At 38.5% G+C, this 7857-nt stretch overlaps 1 pseudogene; it reads left to right on the top strand.

Moving 5' to 3' along the window:
* Nucleotides 1–6361: 6361 nt before the first annotated feature.
* On the top strand, nucleotides 6362–6983 carry LOC100658565 (MOB kinase activator 1A-like; annotated as a pseudogene).
* The last annotated feature ends 874 nt before the right edge of the window (nucleotides 6984–7857 follow it).

Raw genomic sequence — 7857 nt, 5'->3', positions numbered from 1 at the left:
GTTTTGGATGCTAATTGCACAAAGAAGGACACTTGTGTGGTTAAGTGCTATGGCTGCTAACCAAAGGGTCAGCTGTTCAAATCCACCAGGCTCTCCTTGGAAACTCTATGGGGCAATTCTACTCTGTCCTATAGGGTCGCTATGAGTCGGAATCGACTTGGGTTTCATTTGGTTTGTTTTGGAAGTGAAAGAAGCCAGTGTGAAAAAGCTACATACCATATGATTCCAACTATACGACGTTCTGGAAAAGGCAAAATTACAGAGGCAGAAAAGATCATTGGTTCCTGGGTGTTCCGAGGAAGTGGGGAGGAATGAATAGGTAAAGAATGGGGCATATTAAGAGCAGTGAAACTATTCTGCATGACTATGAGACAACATCGTCAGACCCTGCATTGCTGTGTCAAATCTGAGGAGTACCATGGCAAATCTGCATTGGACCCACATGGGGTCCTCGATTTATAGATAGGAGGCCAGTACATAAAAGGAACTAATATGGATTGCTCCATTTCTAACACTTCCTTCCGATTAAAGCCTGAACACATGTTAGCACATGAAAAGTAGTTTTTATTACTTAAAAAAATAACCAAAAAGCATACTGGCTCAAAAGCTGTCCAGGAGGAGATGAAAATTTCTATGCCTACTTTACTGCGTACCATTGATGAAGGACTTAAATGGGACAGTTAGATGATATGCTGATCTCCCCTGACTTTTGAATCTTCTCCCAGTGTATATAAAAATTTCTTCTATACAAGCCCTCCACCTGGCATCATGGGTGAGGGACACAATGGGAGCTTACCTCCTGCAGGTCTCCTTCTGGACAGGTAGGTGCATTTAGGTGGACTGTAAGCCTATGCTACACAAGCCTTACCTGCATCATAGCTGAGGAGACAGAAAAATCCTGCCCTCAGCTGTTTTATACTCCAACCCTATGTGATTACATGAAGATGTTTCCTGTCTGAACACCCAGGTGCTACAATGCCTGGCCCGAGATTGTATCTCTTTAACCCATAGAAATGTATAACAAAAAGTTTAAACCCCAAAGTAAACTATGGATTTTAACTAATAACAAAAAATAATGTGTCTATATCAATTAATAGACTGTAACTTATGTACAAAATTAATGCAAGATGGTAATAAGAGGAGAAACTGTGTTCAGGGGAGAAGGGTATATGGGAACTCTGTATTTTCTAGACCATTTATCTATAAATCTAAATTTGCTCTAAAAATAAAGTATATTAAAACAACAATAACAAACATTACCAATACAACTCTTAGCTATTAATGTCTCGCCATGTGATCAGTACTAAATTAAATGAACTTTACATGAGCAATCTTAATTTACACAGGAACTCTATTAACCTGAAACTAATATCTTTGCTGTCCACTTACATAGAAGCTGAGGCACAGAGATTACAAATAAGTTACCTATAATCAAGCAAGCAGCAAGTGGTGGGTTGAGGTCCAAAATTCATTAATTGTGTTCCTTATAAAACTGCCTAATAATAAAATCTATTAACAAAACATTCTGCATCCCACTTTGAAGAGTGGCGTCTGGGGTCTTAAACGCTAGCAAGCAGCCATCTAAGATGCATCAATTGGTCTCAACCCACCTGGATCAAAGGAGAATGAAGAACACCAAGGACACAAGGTGATTAAGAGCCCAAGAGACAGAAAAGGCCACATGAACCAGAGACTACATCATCCTGAGATCAGAAGAACTAGATGGTGCCCAGCTACAACCGATGACTGCCCTGTCAGGGAACACAACAGAGAACCCCTGAAGGAGCAGGAGAGCAGTGGGATGCAGACCCCACATTCTCATAAGACCAGACTTAATGGTCTGACTGACACTGAAAGGACCTCCGTGGTCCTGGCGCCCAGACTTTCTGTTGCCCCAGGACAGGAACCATTCCCGAAGCCAACTCTTCAGACATGGGTTGGACTGGACAATGGGTTGGAGAGGGATCCTGGTGAGGAGTGAGCTTCTTGGATCAGGTGGACACTTGAGACTGTGTTGGCATCTCCTGCCTGGAGGGGAGATGAGATGGTGAAGGAGGTTAGAAGCTGGCGAAAAGGACGCGAAAAGAGAGAGTGGAGGGAGAGAGCAGGCTGTCTCATTAGGGGGAGAGTAATTGGGAGTGTGTAGCAAGGTGTACATGGGTTTTTGTGTGAGAGACTGACTTGATTTGTAAACTTTAACTTAAAGCACCATAAAAATTATTAAAAAAAAAAAACTGCCTACAAAAACTATATGTACAAATGCTGGCTTCAATTTTTAGAAAATTATACCACCACTACCCTGATGCTGTAACCAAAATCCGATAAGACCAAGTTTATTTTTCTCTTTTTCTCATTTCTCTTATCAATTCAATTCATCAACATACATAGATCTGATACATATTCATCTAATTTTCTTTATCTTCTTTATCAATCTACTCTTTTCTAAGACAGCATCATCAGCTAAGAATCTAGGCAACACCAATAGCTTCCTAACTGTCCTCCTTGCTTCAACTCTTGCACAATCCACTTCAGTACAGAGGCTAAAGTTAGCTTTTCAAAATAAAAATTAGTGAACTTCTTTTCGAGCCACATGGAGTTTCAGTATTGTGAAAGGATATCTGTATTCACAAAATATCCAGATGCCATAAAAATGGGAACAAACAATTTTATATATGTCTGAGTAAGCTGAAAGCACAGAGGTAGGTGAAATAAAAACAGGAGCAAATACTTAATCAGAGGCACATTTCAATAACAGAAAGTTTGTAAAATTAGCAGACCCCTGGAAAAAATTAATTTTAGTGACCCAAAAAACAAACAAACCCATTGCCATCGAGTCAATTTCAACACATAACGAACATACAAGACATAGTAGAACTGCCCTATAGGATTTCCAAAGAGCAGCTGGTGAATTCCAACTGCCAACATTTTGGTTAGCAGCCAAGCTCTTAACCCCTGCACAACCAGGGCTCCAATTTAACTGAAGCAACCAATAAAGTTGTGCCTTCCCTGACATTAGATGATAGAAATAACTCTCAGAATTTGTAGCCATAGGCCATCTATTATTTGGGGCTTATAATGCACACATATTTAGGAATGACCCAGGATAATCCCTTTACGTCAAATTAAAAGGAAATAAAAATAAAATGCATTTAAATAAATACACTTGTTACTGCACATTGGCTATGGGGAAGTACAACCTCAATTCAAGATTCTCAAATATTCCTGCAAATTAAAATTCAGTCTAATGTGACTTTACAATCAAACCTCAACACGCTCATAAGAAAATAAGCAACTATGGCTGAGAGTCTGAAGAAACAACATATTAGATTTAGCCCGTGAAAGATTGCCACATATAGAATAAGATGATATATTTCAGTAAGACATTAATGAAATAAAGTTGTTGTTGTTAGGTGCTGTTGAATTGGTTTAGACTCATAGCGACCCTATGAACAACAGAACTGAAACCTGCCCATCCCAGCACTGTCCTTAACAATCTTTGCTATGTTCAAGTCCATTGTTGCAGCCACTGTGTCAGTCCATCTCATCGAGGGTCTTCCTCTTTTTTCTGATCCTGTACTCTACTAAGGGTGATGTCTTTCTCCGGGGACTGGTCCCTCCTGATAACATGTCCATATACGTGAGATGAAGTCTCACCATTCTCACTTCCAAGGAGCATTCTGGCTGTATTTCTTCTAAGACAGACTTGTTCTTTCTTCTGGCAGTTCATGGTATATTCAATATTCTTTGAAAACACCATAATTCAAAGGTATCAATTCTTCTTTGGTATTTTTTATTCTTGTGCAGCTTTTCCAAGCATATTAAAAAAAAAAAAAAGCATATAAGGAGTCTGAAAATATTATGGTTTCGGTCAGGTGCACCTTTGTCCTCAAAGTGACGTCTTTGCTTTTGAACATTTTAAAGAGGTCCTTTGCAGTAGATTTGTCAACGCAATAAGACCTTTGATTTCCTGACTGCTGCTTCCATGGGTGTTGATTGTGGATTCAAGGAAAACAAAATCCTTGACAACTTCAATCTTTTCACCATTTATCATGCTGTTGCTTATAGGTCCAGCTGTGAGGATTTTTGTTTTCTTTACGTTAAAGTGTAATTCACACTGAAAGCTGTGGCCTTTGATATTTATCAGTAAGTGATTCAAGTCCTCTTCACTTTCGGCAAGCAAGGTTGTGTCATCTGCATAACTCAGGTTATTAATGAGTCTTCCTCCAGTCCTGATGCTCCATTCTTCTTCATATAGTCTAGCTTCTCCTATTAGTTGCTCACCATACAGATTGAATCAGAATGGTGAGGGGATACAACCTTGACAAACACCTTTCCTGACTTTAAACCATGCAGTATCCCCTTGTTCCGCTCAAACAACTGCTTCTTGATCTATGTACAAGTTCCTCATGAGCACAATTAAGTGTTCTAGAATTTCCATCATTTGCAACATTATCCATAATTTGTTATAATCCACAAAGTCGAATGCTTTGGCATAGTCAATAAAACACAGATAAACATCTTTCTGGTATTCTCTGCTTTCAGCCAGGGTCCTTCTGACATCAGCTATGATATCCCTGGTTCCATGTCCTTTTCTGAATCTGGCTTGAATTTCTGGCAGTTCTCTGTTGGTAGATATACTGCTGCAGCAACTTTTGAATGATCTTCAGCCAAATTTTACTTGCGCGTGATATTGTTCAATAATTTCTGCATTTGGTTGGATCACCTTTATTTGGAATAGGCATAAATACGAATCTCTCCCAGTCAGTTGGCCAGGTAGCTGTCCTCAAAATTTCTAGGCATAGACAAGTGAGCCCTTCCAGCATTGCATCTGTTTGTTGAAACATCTCAAATGGTATTCCATAAATTCCTGGAGACTTATTCTTTTCTAATGCCTTCTGTACAGCTTGGACTCTTTCCCTTAGTACCATGGATTCCTGATCATATTTATATACTACCTCCTGAAACTGTTGAACATCATACAATTCTTTTTGGTTTAGTGATTCTTTGTATTCTTTCCATCTTGTTTGACTGCTTCCTTCATTGTTTAATATTTTCACGTAGAAATTTTTTTTTAGTAATACATTTAAAAGTATATTAAAAGAGAACTAGTAAAATATGGGGTAGATCAAGAAAAAATTACCCCAAATGAAATTCAGAGTATAAATATTAAAACATTTGATAATTTAAAGGTCAGGACAGATATCCAACCACCAAACATCATATGCATTATTTGTTGGGATATGTTTTAGTCATCTAGTGCTGCTATAACAGAAATACCACAAGTGGATACCTTTAATGAAAACTTTATTTTCTCTCAAAGTAAAAAAGTACTTCGAAAGTCCAAATTCAGTTTGTCAACTCTAGGGGAAGGCTGTTCCTCTCTGTCGGCCTTCTCATCTATCTTTCCCTGGACTAAGAGCTTCTCTACGAAGGACCCTGGATCCAAAGGACACGCTCTGCTCCTGGCACTGCTTTCTTGGTGACATGAGGTCTCCTCGTCCCTCTGCTGGCTTCTATCTTTTATATCTCAAGAGATTGCCTCAAGACACAATCTAATCCTGTAGGTTGAGTCCTGCCTCACTAACAACTGCAGCGCATTCTCCATCATTAACATTATAAACGCAGGATTTCCAACATATAGGAAAATGACACAATACTGGTAATCCTGCCCCAGTCAAATTGATACACACATTTTTGGGGGGGCATAATTCAATCCATGACAGGATAGAAATTGGCACATTTTCTTAAGAAAAAAAAGTCGTCTTTGACTTAATCTTGCACATATATCATGACATAACTTCAAGAATTTGTAAGGCAGCATTGTTTTTAATACAAAGTATTGTATATATTATTCAGCATGTATGTATATATTGATAAAATGAAAAACTATATACAAATGACAACAAATAAACTCCAGCATCACATATTTATAAGGGTAAGTTTCAAAAGATAATGTTATGAAGTAAGTAGCCCCTTTCACATTTTTGTGTATACTTAAGGATAAAACTGTAAAACCAAATTTAAAGTAAAGAAAATGATGATGGAAAATAATATAGTATATATCCTCTTCTGGGACAGTAAGGACTAAATAGAGTTGGTAATGTTTTATTTCTTAACTTGGGATATGGTCTATTATTCTCTATCCATGACATATGATATATAATTTTTGTATGAACTATTTCATATTAAAACTAGAGGTAAGCTCATGAGATATAGTTGGTTCCACATTTGGAGTCAGGTGGAGAGGCAGGAGCAGTGACTGCTCCAGTTTAACTCCTGCTCAGAGAAGAGACCAATGGGGCTTCAAGTGAGTGCTGAAGGCTCTTTGCCCCTCCCCTCTCTTCTCTTCTATGGAGAGAAGATGATCTTTCTCTTCAGCAAGTGCACTTCCAAAACATTCAAGCAAGGAAGTATATCCTGAAGGGTCTCATCAATATGAACTATTAATACATGCAAAGGCAACTAGGAAGTGGGAATCTGACACAGACTGTTATGTTGCCAGAGATAGAAGACCTCAGTGAATGGATCACAGTTAATACTCTGAATTTCTTCAACCAGAATATTATAGAATTCTGCACCGAAGCAAGCTGTCAGCCAGCTGCACGTCCAAAACATGAATACTATTGGGTACTAATACTAAAAACCCAATCAAATATTCTGCTCCAAAATGCATGAACAATTCTTTAGCTTTGGATCAGTTTGATTTTGGAACTCTTTTTTCTTCTAAGGTTGGTGCTCTGTTTCCCAAAAACATTATGTCAGTGGCAGAGAATATTCTAAAGTGTCTGTTCAGAGTTTATACCCAGGTATATTGCCAGCACATTGAGTCTGGGATGTAACAGCAAGAAAAGGCCCACCCCCACCTTGCCTATAAACAAATTATTTTCTTTGTTGTTCTTGTTCAGGAATAAAACTTGATTAAGAGGTGCCAGTTGGCACCTTTTCAGGAATTAATTAATAACCTTGGATCAAAACACAAATAAATGTTTCCTCTAGAACACAGTTACCCCCTTGCTTGGTCTTGGGCTACAGCTACCTCATTACTATATTTTATAGACTAGTGACACAAACTTTGAAAAAATAGGATAAAAAGAAACTCATTGTCCATGTTTACTGGTAAAATTATTCCAAAGATAGGATGGGGTAATAGCATCAAATTGAGAAATTTAAGAGCACAGCCAATTATGAGGTACCATGTGTGACCACTATTATTTTTATCATGTAATCACACTTAGTTGTACTATTTGATGACTAATCTATAGCTTATTGGTTTACTTACTTTTCTTTTGCAGAAGGAAATAATTCTCTCTTCCAAATGACAGCAAAATGGATATGAAGAATCACCACAGGATGAGCCCAAGAAGGCAGCTTAGTCAGACATACTGTAACGTCCTCCTGTAAGAAAAATTAGAGAAATCAGGTGAAAAGAGCACAGATGACAACCGTGGAACCCTGAGCATCAAACGGAAGGCTGAAGAATTAGACAGAGTGCGAAGTGAAAAGAGAAACTGAAAGAAAACCATGGATGTTAGTAGGCACCTTGCCAGCTAGCCAGGCACTGCGTGGCCATCTTGAGACAAAGCAAGCAGCCTTACCCAGTGAGAAGCACAGGAAGGCAACTCCAAGGAATTCACAATAGGAGACAGAGATACTGTGTAAACAAACCCAGAATGAGACAAAGTGAGCAGGATATGAACTAGATTTGAAAAGAGAAAGTACAGGAAGACAGATCGAGTGTTTCAGTGATCCTGGCAACCACAGAGCAGTAAGGGAGCCAGGAACTAGAGATCAGACTACTCACCAGCAGTGGTACCTGCCCATTTAGATAGGAAAAAAGATAGGAAACACCTCCAAAAA

The sequence above is a fragment of the Loxodonta africana genome, chromosome 17 (genome assembly GCF_030014295.1).
Source record: "Loxodonta africana isolate mLoxAfr1 chromosome 17, mLoxAfr1.hap2, whole genome shotgun sequence".
NCBI classification, from domain to species: domain Eukaryota; kingdom Metazoa; phylum Chordata; class Mammalia; order Proboscidea; family Elephantidae; genus Loxodonta; species Loxodonta africana.
This window is presented reverse-complemented; position numbering and strand designations above follow the sequence as displayed.